Genomic DNA, 16,472 nt, shown 5'->3' on the forward strand with positions numbered 1-16,472 from the left:
TTGCATGTTTTTAAGGCAGTGCTATCAAGTGGATGAAAAGTTATCAGGTGTAGGTAGGAATGTGGGATTGGGGTTACAATCAGATCAGCCATGATCCCATTAGATGGCACAGCAGGCTGGAGGGCAAGAGGCTTACTCCTAATTTCTACGTTTGAATGTAGAAGCAGCAGTGCACCACTCAAACACAGGGAAAGAGTAACCGCCATTGTTCCGTGTTCTTGCTGCTGCAAATGAAAGTCGCATCAACATTAAGAATGTCATACCAAAAATGCAGAGTGCCAGAGGAGAGGACGTTTTAAAGCTGTATGCAACGGCAAAAAGCTTACGAGTCAGAAATTTAAACAGGGACCAATTAAAGCAAGTAGCATTTAAGAAATTGAAAATGCAAAATTCACTGAAGTGCCATTTTTGGGAGAAATTACAGGATTTAATGGAGACTATTAGAGCACACACCAATGCACGTGAAACAAATTTCAAATTAGACACTGGAGTGAGAGTTTCAGTTCTTTCAAACACAGAACAATGGCTAAATCAAGACTTCCTCCAGCCATCATCTATGTAACTTTATGTTCCAAGTGGCGTTCAACTGAAGATCAAGAGATAATTGACTATTACATTTCATTACAAAGGAAGATAAATCTCAGAAAATTTGTCTGTGTTCCAAAACCAAATGCCTTCTCAGGTTTACAACACCTCCATAAAGTAGAAGAATTGGGACGCCAAGGCAAACCAAAGAAATCCACTCTGCAATTTTCAAACTTATTGAGAAACATAAAAAGTAGGTGCAGGAATAGGCCATTCAGCCCTTCTAGTCATTCAATATGATCATGCATTTTCAATATCCCACTCCTGCTTGCACTCCCTTTAGCCACAAAGGATGCATTGAGCTCCCTCTTGAATGTATTTAACAAACTGGCCGCAACTGCTTGCTGTGGCAGAAAGTTCCACAGGTTCACAACTCTCTGAGTGAATAGGTTCTTCCCCATCTCAGTCCTGAATGGCTTATCCTTTATTCTGAGAGTGTGACCCCTAGTTCTGGACTTTCCTAAGATCGGGAACATTCTTCCCACATCTAGACTGTCCAGTTCCATCAGGATTTTATACATTTCTATGAAATCCCATCTTATTCTTCTAAATTCTGATGAGTACAAGCCCAGTCGATCCAGTCTCTCTTCATATGTCAGTCCTGCTATTCCAGGAATCAGTCTGATGAACATTTGCTGGACTCCCTCAATAGCAAGAATGTCCTTCCTCATAATAAGAGACGAAAACTGCACACAATACTCAAGGTCTGGCCTCACCAAGGCCCTGTATAACTGCAGCAAGACATCTTTCCTCCTACACTCAAATCTTCTTCTTGCTATGAAGGCCAACCATGCCATTAGCTTTCCTCACTACCTGCTGTACCTGCATGCCAACCTTTAGTGACCGTTCCACCATGCCATCTACGTAACATTGCACTTCCCCTCTTCTGAAACTGCCACCATTTGGATAATAATAGTCCTTTCTGTTTTTGCCACCTAATTGGATAACCTCACTTTTATCCACATTATATTGCATTTATCAAGTATTTGCCCACTCAGCCATCTTGTCCAAGTCACCCTGCAGCCTCTTAGCATCCTCTCACACACTGCCACCCAACTTAATGTCATCTGCAAATTTGGAGATATCGATTCAATTCCTCTGTCCAAATCATTAATGTACATTGTGAATAGCTGGGGTCCCAGCACTGAACCCTGCAGTACCCTACTAGTCACTGCCTGCCATTCTCAAAAGGACCTGCTTATTCCAACTCTTTGCTTTCTGTCTTCCAACCAATTATCTACCCAAGTTAATACATTACCCCCAATACCATGAGCTTTCATTTGTTCACTAGTCTGTGTGGGACCTTGTCAAAAGTCTTTTAAAAGCCCAGGTAACAACATCCACTTGTTCGCCCTTGTCCACTCTACTGGTCGCATCCTCAAAAAATTCCAGAAGATTTATCAAACATGATTTTCCTTTAGTAAATCCATGCTGACTTGGACCAATCCTGTCACTGCTTTCCAAATGCTTAGTTATTGCATCCTCAATAATTAACTCCAGCATTTTCTCCATCACCGATGTGCTTAGAGTCCGAGGGAATGGGGGAGATCCTGAATGAATACTTTGCATCGGTATTCACGAAGGAGAGGGGCTTGATGTCCGGTACTGTCTTGGAGGGAGCTGTAGACCAGTTGAAGGAACCATCCATTACGAGGGAGGAAGTGTTTCGGCTTTTAAGTAGCATTAAAACTGATAATTCTCCGGGGCCTGATGGCATTTATCCTAGGCTGCTTAGGGAGGCAAGAGATGAAATTGCTGGGCTTCTGATGCAAATCTTTGTTTCTTCTTTGGACACAGGTGAGGTCCCAGAGGACTGGAGGATAGCGAATGTGGTACCGTTGTTTAAAAAGGGTAGGAGGGATAACCCTGGTAACTATAGGCCAGTGAGTTTGATGTCAGTGGTAGGGAAGTTGATGGAGAGGATTCTTAGGGATAGGATGTATGCGCATTTAGAGCGTTGTGATCTGATTAGGGATACGCAGCATGGCTTCGTTAAGGGGAGGTCTTGCCTTATGAATCTGGTAGAATTGTTTGAGGAGGTGACAAAAACGGTCGACGAAGGACGAGCCGTTGATGTCATCTATATGGATTTCAGTAAGGCGTTTGACAAAGTCCCTCATGGTAGGTTAGTTGAAAAGGTTAAGGCTCATGGAATACAAGGACAGGTATCTAGATGGATTGATAACTGGCTTGGTAATAGGAGACAGAGAGTAGTAGTGGAAGGGTCTTTTTCTAGCTGGAGGTCTGTCACTAGTGGTGTGCCGCAGGGCTCAGTACTGGGATCTCTTCTATTTGTAATATACATAAATGACTTGGAAGAGGGAGTATGTGGTGTGATCAGCAAGTTTGCAGATGACACTAAGATGGCTGGACTGGCAGACAGTGAGGAGCAGTATCAGGCAGTACAACAGGATATAGATAGGCTGGTATATTGGGCAGATAAATGGCAGATGGAATTTAATCCTGATAAATGTGAGGTGATGCATTTTGGGAGAAATAATGTAGGGGGGAGTTATATGATAAAGGGTAGACCTATAAAGTGTATAGAAACACAGAGGGACCTGGGGGTGCAAGTGCACATGTCTTTGAAGGGGACAGTACAAGTGGCGAAGGTTGTGAAGAAAGCTTATGGTATGTTAGCCTTTATAGGAAGGGGTATAGAGTACAAGAGCTGGAGTCTAATGTTGCAGTTGTATAGAACGTTAGTTAGGCCGCATTTGGAGTACTGCATCCAGTTCTGGTCGCTTTACGACCGGAAAGACGTGGAGACCCTGGACAGAGTGCAGAGGAGGTTTACCAGGGTGCTGCCTGGTATGGAAGGACTGGGTTATGAGGAAAGATTGGGCAAATTGGGGCTGTTTTCCTTAGAAAGACGGAGACTGAGGGGAGATCTAATAGAGGTATATAAGATTATGAAGGGTATAGATAGAGTAAACAGTGGTAAGCTTTTTCCTATATTGGAAACGTACATTACGAGGGGCCACGGGCTGAGGGTGAGGGGGGCAAGGTATAATTCGGATGTTAGAGGGAGGTTTTTCACACAGAGGGTAGTGGGGGTATGGAATGCTTTGCCAAACAAGGTGGTGGAGGCAGGCACGCTGGAGTTGTTTAAGAATTACTTAGATAGACACATGAGCAGGATGGAGATGGAGGGAGATAGGAGACTGTTTTAAATAAGGTTCAGGAGCCTTGGGACGTCCCTGGGAATCAACTGATTCCAACATATTTTCTGGCTCACTTGTTTTACTTGAGCTTCTGGGGATTCCCTTGAATGTTTGTATAAGGATGTGCATGGTATTGATATTTTTCTCTTTTAATCCACAGGTGCTTCGGTCCGCCTTGTTGTCCAACAAGGGGCATATACGCGATGGGTCATACGATGGCTGCTCTTGGATGTTTCGAGAGTAGCCTAGTACTTCACGTCGTTAGTGTAGGCTTAAACTGGACCAGATGCCGGGCATCACAACAGCTCAGTGACTATCATGGTTGGCTGTGCAGATACATGGATTTGGGCCAGTGTCTGCGGGAGTTTGCACATTCTCCCCGTGCTTGCGTGGGTTTTCTCCGGGTGCTCCGGTTTCCTCCCACACCCCAAAAACGTGCTCTTAGGCTGACTGGTGTAACAAATTGTCCCTAAATTAGTCTTCCCTCAATGTGGAAGACCATAAGTATAGACAAGGGTCCTGGGTGGAGAGGGGACTCAATGTTAAAATGGCGACACGGGCTCGTTGGACCAAAGGGCCTGTTTCCCGTGCTGTGTTGTTCTTTGTTCTTTGATGTCAAGATAACTGGTGCATAATTCCTGGTTTTCTCTCTCCCTCCTTTCTTAAAAAGTTGGGTTACATTAGCTACCCTCAAATCCACTGGCATCTACAAAATGCTGGAAAATGATCAAAGTTCACTATTTCTATGGCCGCTTCCTTGAGTACTCTGGGATGCAAAGCATCTGGCCCTGGGGACTTATCAGGTTTTAATCCGAGCAATTTCTCCAACACAATTTCCTAGCTAATAAGGATTTCTTTGAGTTCCTCCTTCATACTAGACACTCTATCCTCCAGTATTTCTGGAAGGTTATTTGTGTTCTCCATAGTGAAGACAGATCCAAAGTATTTGTTCAGCTGGTCTGCCATCTCTTTGTTGGGCATCATGAATTCTGACTGTAAGGGACTTACATTTGTCTTCACCAGTTCTTTTCTCTTTACATGCCAAAAGAAAGTTTTGCAGTCAGTTGTTTTCTGCAAGTTTCCTCTCATATTCCATTTTCCCCTTCTGAATTAAACCCTTTGTCCTCCTCTGCTGGATTTTAAATTTCTCCCAGTCTTCAGGTTTGCAACTGAAGACTGGCTAACTTATATGCTTCCTCTTTGGCTTTAACATTATCTCTGATATCTCTCGTTAGCCATGGATGAGCCATCTTTCCCATTTTACTCTTACGCCAGACAGGGATCTACTGTTGTTGAACTTCATCCATGCGTTCTTTAAACATCTGCCATTGCCTATCACCTCAAGCATTGTCAACCCCTCATGTATCCTTTGCCAGCTTATCCTAACTAATGCACGTCTCATATCATCAAAGTTAGCTTTCCTGAAGTTCAGGACCTTAGTCTCGGACTTAAATGTGTCATTCTCCACCTTAATGAAGAATTCTACCATACTATGTTCAGATTTCCCCAAAGGATCTCAAACCACAATCTTGCTAACTAATCCTCTCTCATTACACAATACCCAGTCTAGGACGGCTTTCTCTCTAACTGGTTCCTCGACACATTGATCAAGAAAACCATCCCTTATACATTCCAAGAAATCCTCCTCCATCACATTGCTACAAGTTTGGTGAGCCTAATCAATATGCCAATTGAAGTCACCCATATGAACTGCTATACCTTTATTGCACATATCTCTAGTTTCCTGCTTGATGCCATCCTCAACATCACTACTACTGTTTGGTGAGCTATACCTAACACCTACTAGCGTTTTTTGTCCTTTGGTGTTCCACAGCTCCACACATACAGATTCCACATCGTCCAGGCTAATATCCTTCCTTATTGTTGCATTAATCCCTTCTTTAACCAGCAACGCTATCCAACCCCCTTTTCTTTTCTGTCTATCTTTCCTGAATAGTGAATACCCCTAGATGTTGTGTTTCCATCTCTGGTCACCCCAACGCCAGCTCTCCGTGTTCTCAATTACATCATATCTGTTAATGATGATCTGCACAGTTAATTCGTCCACCTTATTACAAATGCTCTTCACATTGAGACACAGAGCCTTCAGGCTTGTTTTTTTGGCATTTATTGCTCTCTTAGAATTATGAAGTTAAGTTGTTCATTTTGATTTTTGTCTTTGGCTTCTCTGCCTTCCACTTTTCCCCTTACTGGCTTTTGTTTCAGTCCCCACTTTACTTTCATCTGACTTCCTGCATCAGTTCCCATCCCCCTGCTATATTAGTTTAAACCCTCCTCAGCAGCACTAGCAAACATGCCCCCTTGGGCATTGGTTCCAGTCCTGCCCAGGTGCAGGCCATCTAATTTGTACTGGTTTCACTGCCAACAGAACTGGTTCCAACATCTCAGGAACTTGAATCCTTCCTTCTTGCGCCATTCCTCAAGCCACATATTCATCTTTGCTATCCTGACCATTCCTATTCTGTCTCGCACATGGCACTGGTAGCAATCCTAAGATTACTATCTTTGAGGTCCTACTTTTTAATTTAATTCCTAACTCCCTAAATTCAGCTTATAAGACCTCATCCTGTTATTTTACTTCTTATCGTCTATATGCACCACGACAGCTGGTTATTCATCCTCCCCCTCCAGAATACCCTGCAACTGCTCTGAGACATCCTTGAGCCTTGCATCAGGGAGGCAACATACCATCCTGAAATCTCGTTTGCGTCCACAGAAACATCTATCTGTTCCCCTTTTATTGAATCCCCTCTTACTATATCTCTGCCACTCTTTTTCCTACCCTTCTGTGCAGCAGAGACAGCCACGGTGCCATGAACCTGGTTGCTGCCACCTTTTCCCTGGTGAGTCATCTCCCCTGACAGAATCCAAAAAGGAACATGTGTTTCGGATGGAGATGATCGCAGGGGACCCCTGCACTGCCTTCCTACTCTTCCTCTGTCTGGTGGAAGGTCTGGGCAATCTGAAAACACCCTGTCACACCACATGAAGACCGAATGCCAAACCAGTGTGCTTATTCATCCCAAGGAACATACCATGATCACTTTTTCAAAAGATGAAACAAGAAATTAAGTCAATGCTGCATCGGAGAGTAATCTCAACTTTAAGAAAACCTTAGTGCTTAGGCGTGGTTCCAGTACAGAAACAAAACAACTCACTGCCAATCAGTATTGAACAAAGCTGTGGAAAGGGAGATTCACCCAATGGCATCTGTGGATGAGAGTCTGGCAAAGCTAGCAAAAAGTGCAGTTTTTACTAAACTAGACGTAAACAGCAGTTTTTGGTATCTGCCTTTTGATGAGGAATTCAAACAACTAACAATATTCATCTCATCATTTGGAAGATGCTACTTCAACTGACCATCCTACGGTACTAAATCAGGACCAGAGATTTTTTCGGGGACAAAGATAAATATTCTAGAAGGATTAGAAAGAGTAATCAGTCATATGGATGACATCCTGATCCACGGGTACAGTACATCACAGCATGGTGACAGAGAGCAGTGTTGCAATGCTAGTAAGAAACAGGACTAACATAATAATAATTCTGAGTTCTCACAACCAACCATTAAACTTCTGAGTGTTCACACTTCAGGCATCACAGCTGATCATCAAAAAACACTGAGAATCTGTTATATCAATGGATTTTATTCAGTAATCAGTTTTAAATTAAATGGTTCAGTTTTGACTTGTTGGGAATTAACAGTCAACATGTTTGGGGAAATGGAGAAACAGATGTTTGTGAAGAAACAAACTTGTTTTATTGCTTTATAAGGGAGTTCACTTGAGGCAAGCTGAAGCTGTCTTAAGGGCCAAAATACAATTCTTGTTAAATCAGTTTGAAGGAATGGCTATAACAGTGTGAATTTTGAATGATACTGTTTAAACAAATGATGCATGGTTTAATTAATCTGTACCAGAGGGGAAACTTTTATTCTCTGTGTTATGATAAGAATTGGTCTTAACTGTTGGTTTTAATTGCTGTAATGTGGGCTTGGGTTAAGATATATTGACAAGAGAATGTGACTTATTTATAGCGTCTTTGTAGCTGGAAGGATATGTGCATTTGTTTGAGATGCAATGTAAACTTTGGGAGTTTATGAATCATAAAGCAGGGATTGTTGTAAAGGTGGGTGATGTGAGATGAATTGCGTCCTGTAGCCAATAAGATGAGTGAATTAGGACCACTTCCAAAAAGGAAGGAAGAATGGGAGATAGGCGATAAAAGTTGAGAAATCGTAATTTTCATTGCACAGTAGGTTATGACGCATCTGGACACAGTTCAACAGCACTGCAAAGACAAAGAAGAGGACGTTGATGTGCTGGCAACACAGATTTCCTGGGATCTTGAGAGATGAAAACTACCATGTTGTCTTCATTGCTTGTTGTGAAGTATATGTGAAATCTTGCTTAATAAATTCTACTTGATTCATACGTACAAGTTATTTTTACCTTGTAGGTCAAACACAACTGAGGACCCTAGTGTTAGAAATGAAAAATTCAGATCTTAGAGTTTGTTTTAATTAGAAGGGTTTTATACATCAAAACTCTAAACCTTACATCAGATATGGTTCCAGTACGGAAACAGAACATCGCATTGCAAATCCATTTTGGCTTTACACAGTTGAACAAAGCTGTGGAGAGGGAGATCCATCTAAATGTATTTGTGGATAAGAGACTTGCAAAGCTAGCAAAAAACACAATTTTTACCAAATCAGATGCAAGCAGTGATTTTTGGCAATTACCTTTGGACAAGGAATTCAAACTACTGACAACATTCATCTCACCATTTGGAAAATGCTGATTCAATTGACCACCCTATGATATTACATCAGGACTAGAGGTTTTTCAGAGGACAATGACAAGTCAGTCATATAGGTGACATCCTGATTCACGCGTACATTACATCAGAGCATGGTAGTCGTCTGAGAGCAGTGTTGCAATGCTTGCAAGAAACAGAACTAATCCTTAATAATAAATGTGAGCTCTCACAACCAATCGTTCACATTTCAAGCATCAGGGTTGATTCTCAAAAAAGCCAAGGTACCTCAGAACGTCACCGAGCTTCAACACATCATGAAAATGATGAACTGAATAGGAAAGTTTTTACCTAATTTGGCACATGTAAATGAATGACTGCGACAATTACTTAGGCAGGACCAAGTACAGTGTTGAGAAGAAAATCAACAAATTTCATTCAAGCAATAAAACAGATGCTCATTTCACCAGACATATTAGCTCACTATGGTCCAGAACTGCCTATGATAGCTGCCACAGTTGCACCATCAACTGGACTAGGAGTAGCACTGTTCCTGACTCAGAGATGGTAAATGCAGACCAGTGTACTCTGCATTTCATTCACTTGATTTAAATGGAACTAAAATATACATTAATAGAAAAAAGAGCATTAACGGCTACATAGGACTCTGAAAAGTTTGCCCACTATGTCTTAGACCTAAAGTTTACCATTGAGAAGGACTATGAATCGTTGGTTATGTCATTAACTGCTAAAGAATTAGCCAAGAAAACAGTGAGAGTGCAGAGATTTCATTTGAGATTGATGACATTCTATGCTACAGCCAAATATGTCCAAATAAAACATAAAACAGTAGATGCATTGTCATGGACTCTTGTTGAAAAGCCTGAACAGGAGAAGATAAATTTTGTTAAAGACGTGAAGTCCTATATTTCAATGACCACAAAATTTCTAGCAGCAACAACACAGACGCAAAATAAAATTCAAAAGACACAAATGAAAAATGGGCTCAACTTCATGAGGACTGCATCAAAGTTTGGCCAGAATACATTCCAAATAACCCTGATCCTGAAGCAATCCCTCAAGCAACGAAGACATCTTAATGTCATTGACAATCTGCTGATTTATGAAGACAGATTGGTCATACCGAAAGTCCTCAGGCTCAAGATACTTCAGCAATTACACGAGGGACACCTGGGTATTATAAAGTGTGATGCCACAGTGTGAAATTCTGTTTGGTGGCCAGTGATCTCAAAATCATAGAAGAAACAATTTCAATCTGCATTATCTGCACAATCCATCACTCGGACCGAAGAAAATGACTCATGCCATTTTCATTTGTGAGCAGATCTTGGGAACATCTTAGAATGGATATTTTTGCATTCAAAGGGAAGACATTCCTTATAGTGGTTAACTGTTACTCCAGATGGATTGAGGTTAAGCACCTCCATGATCCCATCTCAGAGGTTGTATTGTGTTACAAAGAGAATTTTTAGTCATTTCAGATGATAGCCCACAGTTTGCCAAAGAAGATTTTAAGTTGTTCACAGAAACCTATGGATTTGTCCAGATGATAACAGCAAACTAATGGGGAGGCAGAAAGAGAACTAAGAATGGTAAAGCTTTAAAGAAAAAAGACACAATGAACTTGGCACTGTTGAGCTACCATTCCATGCTGAGCTGGCTCCGTGCAAGCTTCCAATGGGTGATAATTACAGACTTAACTTTCTACACTTCCTAGCACACATGCAATGCTTCAAGACAACAACTATAGAAAAAGTAAGGGAGAACGAGGATGAGTGTCATGCAAATTAAATGAGAAAATATAATCAGTGCCATAGAGTGCGTAACTCACTCGAGAGTCCCAGGAAGTCAGTATGTTGTTATTAAAATCGTAAAGACCAGGTTTTGGGGAAAAAACATATGTGTAATCTTATCTTGTGGAGATTAAAAATGGAATAGTGAGAACAAAAAAAAGCACGCTCATATCTATAGGAAGACCACCAATGGATTGGACTTGTTAGCCAGAAGGTTAGGAAGATGACCTGAACAGCGAGCTTGTATCCTCTGATGATTCACATACTGTAATACTGAGTTTGAGAGAGAACACGAATAACTAGAATCCTATATATATTTTGAGAGAGCTGAGAACAAGGTAAGGGCGGAATTGGTGAGTCATAGCCGTTGAGTCATAGAGGTTTACAGCATGGAAAGAGGCCCAACTTTTTTTTTTAAAACCCCTAACTAATCCCAATTGCCTGCATTTGGCCCATATTCCTCTATACCCATCGTACCCATGTGACTATCTAAATGCTTTTTAAAAGATAAAATTGTACATGCCTCTACTACTACCTCTGGCAGCTTGCTCCAGACACTCACACCCTCTGTGTAAAAAAATTGCTGCTCTGGATACTTTTGTATCTCTCCCCTCTCACCTTAAACCTATGCCCTCTAGTTTTAGACTCCCCTACCTTTGGGAAAAGATATTGACTATCTACCTTGTCTATGCCACTCATTATTTTATAGACCTCTGTAAGGTCACCCCTCCACCTCCTACGCTCCAGAGAAAAAAGTCCCTGTCTATTCAGCCTCTCCTTATAACTCAATCCATCAAGTCCTGGTAGCATTCTAGTAAATCTTTTCTGCTCACTTTCTGGTTTAATAATATCCTTTCGATATTAGGGTGACCAGAATTGCACACAGAATTCCAAGTGTGGCCTAACCAATGTCTTGTACAACTTCAACAAGACGTCCAAACTCCTGTATTCAATGTTCTGACCAATGAAACCAAGCTTGCCGAATGCCTTCTTCATCACTCTGTCCACCTGTGATTCCACTTTCAAGGAGCTATGAACATGTACCCCTAGATCTCTTTCTTCTGTAACTCTCTCCAAAGCCCTACCATTAACTGAGTAAGTCCTGCCCTGATTCAATCTACCAAAATGAATCACCTCACATTTATCTAAATTAAACTCCATCTGCCATTCGTCAGCCCACTGGCCCAATTGATCAAGATCCTATTGCAATTGGAGATAACTTTGTTCACTGTCCACTATGCTACCAATCTTGGTGTAATCTGCAAACTTACTAACCACGCCCCCTATATTCTCATCCAAATCATTAATTTAAATGACAAATAATAGCGGGCCCAGCAATGATCCCTGAGGCACACCGCTGGTCACAGGCCTCCAGTTTGAAAAACAATTCTCTATAACCACTCTCTGGCTTCTGTCAAGAAGCCAATTTTGTATCCATTTAGATACCTCACCCTGGATCCTGTGAGATTTAACTTTGTGCCACAACCTACCATGCGGTACCTTGTCAAAGGCCTTGCTTAAGTCCATGTAGACAACATCAGCTGCACTGCCCTCATCTACCTTCTTGTTTACCACTTCAAAAAACTCTATTAAATTTGTGAGAAATGATTTTTCACTCCAAAGCCATGCTGACTGTCCCTAATCATTCCTTGTTTCTCTAAATGCCTGTAGATCCTGTCTCTCAAAATTTCCAACAATTTACCCACCACAGATGTGAGGCTCACTGGCCCGTTGTTCCGAGGCTTTTCCCTGCAGCCCTTTTTAAACAACGGAACAACATTTGCCACTCTCCAATCTTCAGGCATCTCACCTGTGACTATCAATGATTCAAATATCTCTGCTAGGGGAACATGCAATTTCCTCCCTGGTCTCACAACATCCTGGGATATACCTCATTAGGTCCCCCAGATTTATCTACCTTGATGCGCTTTAAGACTTCCAGCACCTCCTTCTCTGTAATATGTACACTCCTCAAAACATCACTATTTATTTCCCCAAGTTCCCTAACATCCATGCTTTTCTCAACAGTAAACACTGATGAGAAATATTTATTTAGGATCTCACCCATCTCTTGTGGATCCCGCACATAGATAACGTTGTTGATCCTTAAGAGACCCTACTATCTCCCTTGTTACTGTTTTGCCCTTTATGTATTTGTAGAAGCTCTTTGTATTCTCTATTGCCTTATCTGTCAAAACAATTTCATGTCCTCTTTTTGCCCTCCTGATTTCTCGCTTAACTATACTCCCACACCCCCTGTACTCTTCAAGAGATTCACCTTATCCCAGTTCCCAAGCACATCATGTGCCTATTTCTTCCCCTTGACCAGGGCCTCAATATCCCGAATCATCCAGGGTTCCCGACTTCTGCCAGCCTTGCCCTTCACTCTAAGAGGAATATGCTTACCCTGGACCCTGGTTAACACACTTTTGAAAGCATGCCAATTATTAGATGTCCCTCTGCCTTCCCACAGACTCCCACAATTAACTTTTGAAATTTCCTGCCTGATACCATCAAAATTGGCCTTGCCCCAATTTAGAATTTTAACTTTTGGGACAGACCTATCATTAACTATAGCTATCTTAAAACTAATAGCATTATGGTCACTGGTCCCAAAGTGATCCCTCACTAACACTTCTGTCGCCTGCCCTTCCTATTTCCCAAGAGGAGGTCAAGTTTTGCCCTCTCTCTAGTCGGGCCATCCACATGCTGAATGAGAAACCTGAATACACTCAACAAATTTCTCTCCATCCAACCCTCTAATACTATGGTTGACCCAGTCAATGTTGGAAAAATTAAAATCTCCAACTATTACCATCCTACTTTTCTTGGAGCTATCTGGAATCTCCTTACATATTTGCTCCTCAATTTCCCGCTGACCATTTGGGGGTCTACAGTACAACCTTATCAAAGTGATTTTCCCCTTCTTATTTCTCAGTTCTACCTATACAGACTCAGTGACTGAACCCTTGAATATATCCCCTCTCAGTACGGCCGTGATGCTTTCCCGAATCAAAAGTGCAACTCCACCTCCTCTCTTACCTCCTGTTCTATCTTTCCTGTAGTATCTGTACCCTGGAACATTAAGCTGTCAGTCCTGTCTCTCCCTTAGCCATGTTTCAGTAATTGCTATGATATCCCAGTCCAATAAATGCTCTGAATTCATCTGCCTTGCCCGTCAGGCCTCTTTCATTGAAATAAATGCAGTTTAATCTGGACTTCCCTTGCTCTCTGTCTTGCTTCTGTCTGGCACTTGGATTACTGACACTGCCTTTACTAATTAATGTGCTCTCTTTAACTTCCGTGCTGTCCTCAAACTTCTCTTCTGTCTCCTTACTGCTTTGGATCCCATCCCCTGGCGAAACTAGTTTAAATCCTCCCGAGTGGCTCTAGCAAATCTCCTCAGTGAAACCGCACAACTGTTAACTGGGATGTTGACAGTGTTAAGGAACAGATCAGAACTCCAATGTACATCATGATGTTAACCTAGACCTGAACTTTTTTTGATTTTGGCATTAGTGCCAGTATTAGGTATTTCACCCCAGGTGTGCTTTTATTGGCCCACCAAGAAGCTTTTATTAAAACAAACTTTATTTAAAAATACAATTAAAATACAACAAAAAGAATTAGCACAACTTTTACCAATTTAAATACTTAAACATGGCAAGGTATAATTCATAACTGTTAGCGATCTCAATAGTTCCAATTTAAGCAATATCCCCACAGAAGTAACTCGATCTTCAGAATCAGTTAGTAAAAGCACACAGGTCTACATGAGATGCTGGGTTTCCAGGCTTTTAACAACTCTGGACATATGTGACACTTGTCCTCTGACTCCCAGACAAAAGTTCCATCCAGAAAAAAATCCATCTTCAAACAGCAGAACTTCAGGGAAAGAGACCTATTTTCTGACAGGTCCCAGACTTCAAGCTCCAGAGAGAGAGACTAATTTCTCTCCATAAGCCTAACCCATCCAGTCACATGGCTTTTCCTGTCAGTCAATTTAATCAAACCCTACTCATTGGTGAGGCCGCAGCTGGAGTACTGTGTGCAGTTTTGGGCACCGTACTTACGCAAGGATATTTTGGCCTTGGAGGGAGTGCAGAGGAGGTTTACTAGGCTGATGCCGGAGTTGAGGGGGTTGAGCTATGAGGAGAGGCTGAATAAATTAGGCTTGTACTCGTTAGAGTTTAGAAGAATGAGGGGAGATCTCATTGAGACGTATAAGATGATGAATGGGATGGATAGGATAGAGGTGGAGAGACTCTTCCTGCTCAGAAAGGATAGTAGGACTAGGGGGCACAGCCTCAAAATAAAGGGGGGGGGCGCGGTTTAGAACAGAGTTGAGGAGGAACTTCTTCACTCAAAGGGTGGTGAATCTCTGGAATTCTCTGCCCGTTGAAGTGGTGGAGGCTACCTCGCTAAATATTTTTAAGACGCGGGTTGATGGGTTTTTGATAAGAGAGGGGATTAAGGGTTATGGGGAGAGGGCGGGAATGTGGAACTGAGCCACGACAGATCAGCCATGATCTTATTGAATGGCAGGGCAGGCTCGAAGGGCTAGTTGGCCTACTCCTGCTCCTATTTCTTATGTTCTTATGCTCTTATGTATTCTAAAAACTGCAGAGAGAAAACACTAAAATTACAAAACTGTATTTGCCCAGATTAAAACAAACATTCCAACAACCAGGATCAACTATGTTTCTGGAATATCAACATGTTATAGACAAAGAGGCACCGGGTAAATAGAACTGACTTCTGAACAAAATGTTGCACAAGAAACATTTTTTTTTAAAGACACTGTATTGTCACAACAGAGACTTCAGGGGGAGATGTAGGATATTGAATTGAGCCAAATGCTTGGGAGATGTAGTATAAAGAGTTAATGTTAAATACGTAAATAGACAATCTACATCATCAACGATGTAAGATTATATGACAACAGACCATACTGAGGGATGGTTTAGTGTGAACTTTCATGCTACATCTTTCCCTGTGTAGAGTTTGAAGAATGTTTCATAAAAGGTAAAGTTTATCAACCATCTTGCTTCCAGCAATCTCCATCGATCATGACCAAAGAGAACCTTAACTAAGACCTAGAAGCATGATAAAAGATTCAAGAAAGATGAGCAAGGATATACCACCATTGCCATAGTTACAAGGATATCAGTATGATGGTCAGGGAAGGAATTTGATTCAACAAATTCAAACAAAATTGTACCAGAGATTGGCACAGATCTGGGAGGCAACAACAGGCTCAGGGACTTTCAAGAGAGGTTGGAGATGGGGCAATGGTCTGTGAGGTCCGAAGAGTCAAAGGTGAAAATTTTAAGTAGGGACATTGATGGGGCTTCTAAGGAGAGAGGATACCATTTACAATGCTAGTTAACATGAAAATCACAAATCAAAGTTTGGCAGTGAGCAATTAATTCACTTAGGTTGAGAGAACTGCAGATGGTGGGTCTTAAGGAGTTAGGATGGAAAAGTGTATACGTAGGTGACAGAAGAAAACTTATGGAGAGTCATAGGTTCACCGAAGTTAAGTTTAAAACTAGGGGAAGGGAGAATGTGTCAGCTGAATGGACTAAATACTAGTGACAAAAAGTTCACACTTGAGGGGAGTGATGCTTAAGGAGAAAATCAATAGTGGAGAAAAGAGACAAAAGGTTTGATTTGCTCAACAGGGTGTTCCCATAGTACTCAGCAGTTTCGGAAAACAAGAGCAAGGCTCTCGTGTTTTATGTATTCTCGTAAGATGTGATGATGCATGGCCAATCCATTTGTGTGTAGATGCTCTACAGTCAGAATGAGTCAAAATACCCTTGGAGTGGTGGGAATGAAAATGGGCTATGGTAGCAAAGTACCTGAAAGGGGAAGAATGGAAGACGAGGTTTGGCAGTTGAGGAGGAACCAGAAGGATCAGGAAAAAGAGAAAGAAATAAGAGGGGGCTGGTCCAAGGAGCAGCTGTATGGAGTTAACTGGCAAACAAGATCAGAAACAATAACAGGAGCTCGAGCTGGTCCAACCCAATCCATTAATGAATGAACAGTTGTGCAGAGTAAGTGAGTTCAACAGGAACATGGAAAACCATAAAGCAAAACTCATGGAACTAAGTCCAGAGCAAAATGG

General features: G+C 41.7%; 1 protein-coding gene across 1 annotated transcript in view; it reads right to left on the reverse strand.

The window, feature by feature from the left end:
* fam193b (family with sequence similarity 193 member B) overlaps positions 1-16,472 on the reverse strand; it is a 102,110-nt gene that overhangs the window by 82,991 nt on the left and 2,647 nt on the right. The window lies entirely within an intron of this gene.

The sequence above is a fragment of the Carcharhinus amblyrhynchos genome, chromosome 13 (assembly GCF_965287045.1).
Source record: "Carcharhinus amblyrhynchos chromosome 13, sCarAmb.v2.hapA, whole genome shotgun sequence".
Taxonomy (NCBI): Eukaryota; Metazoa; Chordata; class Chondrichthyes; order Carcharhiniformes; family Carcharhinidae; genus Carcharhinus; species Carcharhinus amblyrhynchos.